General features: G+C 37.2%; 1 pseudogene; it reads right to left on the bottom strand.

Moving 5' to 3' along the window:
- Positions 1–1,517: 1,517 nt before the first annotated feature.
- On the bottom strand, positions 1,518–1,965 carry LOC118534871 (NADH dehydrogenase [ubiquinone] iron-sulfur protein 5 pseudogene; annotated as a pseudogene).
- Positions 1,966–2,430: the final 465 nt, after the last annotated feature.

Below are 2,430 nucleotides of genomic sequence, written 5' to 3' on the forward strand. Positions count from 1 at the left end.
TTAATGGCCCATATACACTGCATTAAAGACCTAGAGCAGCATGAGGAGAAGCTCCACACGGTACGTTACTTGAGAATGCCCCCTTCGGATACACCCCTCTCCCAGGTCTCTCCTCTCTCTCCCTTTCTCTTTCAGTGTCCCTCCTCCCCAGCTCTGACATCCTGTTCACAGGTCTTATGCCTCCTGAAATCTCTCTCCCTTTCTTGGCAGAGTAACTTAACTTCGTCTCAGCTGCTCTCCCTCTAAACTTGCACCCTCCCTCTACAGAATAATAGAAATCTTCAAGTATGTCAAAGATCATTTCACTGGGAGTAAAGACTTCCTTGAACTCAACAAACCAAAGAACCAGGGCTAAGCAGCAGACTCTATCTGATGAGGAGTAAGGCAGTAAGGACATTGTTAAAATACGTATGTAAATTTTGTCTTGCTATTTGATTAAATTCAAAGGAGGGATTAATACACGTGCTAAGCAGAAGTGGGGCCAATTTACGTTTCACCAGTTTTATAAGAAACCATGGGATAAAACCATTCTGAGTTGATGCCATATTCCCAATCAATTTCAAAATATTTAAATTCCTTTCATTGTGTTTTTTCAACTCTTTTAGAAGATTTAGTAATTCTAAAATAGCCTCAAAATATATGAAGTAAAATTTATAGCACTATAGGTAGAAATGCAAAAATACAATAACCTACTAGATTTCAATACATCTTAGTTATTTGAAGGTCAAAAAATCACTAAAATGTAGAGCATTGAGTAACATAACTAATATACGTGATCTAATAGGCATGTCTACAGATCCTGCACCCAACAGTTAGAGAATGTACATCCTTCTCAAGCACACCAAAACATTTTTCAAAAAAAAAAACCAAAAAAATTAATGTGAAACAACTGAGAAGGAAGAGATTCTGTGATACAGATAAGCATTAACTTGATTCTCTTTTTAAATTTTTTTCTTGATTTTGAACATTACTAGCACTAAGTGAGCATAATCCTTATAATCATTGTTCCTGAAGCCATGATCACCCTTGTGAAACCCATCATTTTTTTTCCATTTGCAGACCCTGCCATGAATTGAGAGGGAACTGCTTGCATCTTTGACAACATAATTAAATTGTATGAGCAATCTGACTCAGCTGTTCATGTTTCTTTTTTTCAGCTTTACTGTGGTATAACTGACAAATAAAATAGTAAGATATTTAAAGTGTACATTGTGATAATTTGATATACATACACATTGTAAAAGGATCTCACAGTCGAGTTAATTAACGTAGCCATTACCTCACATATTTGCTTTATTTTATTTTTGGTGAGAACATTTAAATTCTATTCTCTTAACAAATTTCAATTATACAATACAGTGTTATCAACTATAGTCACCATGCTGTACATTAGATCCCCAAACCTTATGCAGCTTATAACTGAAAGTGTGTACCCTTTTATTAACCTCTCCCTATTTTCTCTACTCCCTAACCCCTGGCAACCACTTTTCTACTCCTTCTAAATGTTTGACTTTTTTTTTTTTTTAGGATAGAGCAATCCTTTATTTTTAGACACTTTCACAAAGAGGTTTTCAGTAAATGAACTTTCTAGTGGAGAAGAGAGAACATGAAAATCAGCCTCCAGCCATCAGCAGCAGCTCTGCTCAGGGCCTAGGATCCTCCTTGCCCAAGTGGTGAGGTGGAGGTGTGTACTTCCCTTCCTTTATTAGTTTATCTCGCTGCCTCGTGATGTCACTCAGACGTTTCATCGTTTTCTGCCGAAGCAGACATTCTACAAAATCATCAAACTCTATCTTGCACTCTTTCTCTGCACAGGTACCACCGATTCCATGCGCACATTCTATCCATTCTTTTTCAAAAGCATGGCATCGACCTGGAATCTTGTGAGGTTGCTCAGCACTTTGGATTGTCATCCAATGATCTAAGTTAAGGCCCAGCCTTTTCTGCACATCAAAGAAAGGCATGGCATCGCGTGGCGGTGCCCTCGTCTCCTTGCTGGCCGCCGCTACCGGATGATCTCTAAAAGTTTAACTTTTTTTAATTAAGATTTTTTTTTATTTAAGATTTTTAAGATTTTCCAAGATTTAAGAGACACCATTTAGTATTTGTCTTTCTCTCCATCTGGCTTATTTCACTTAGCATTGAGATCTATCCATGTTATCACAGATGGCAGGATTTTATTCTTTCTCATAGCTGAATAATTTTCCTTTGTATGTATGAACCACATCTTCTTTTTCCACTCATCCACTGATGCACATTTAGGTTGTTTCCATACCTTGCCTGTAATAAACACTGGAATGCAGATATCTCTTCAATAACCTGTTTTCATTTCCTTCGGATATATACCCAGAAGTGGGATTGCTGGATCGTATGGTAGTTCTCTTTAATTTTTTGTGGAATTTTTGTACTGTTTTCCATAGTGATGGTACC

The sequence above is a fragment of the Halichoerus grypus genome, chromosome 9, assembly GCF_964656455.1.
Source record: "Halichoerus grypus chromosome 9, mHalGry1.hap1.1, whole genome shotgun sequence".
Taxonomy (NCBI): Eukaryota; Metazoa; Chordata; class Mammalia; order Carnivora; family Phocidae; genus Halichoerus; species Halichoerus grypus.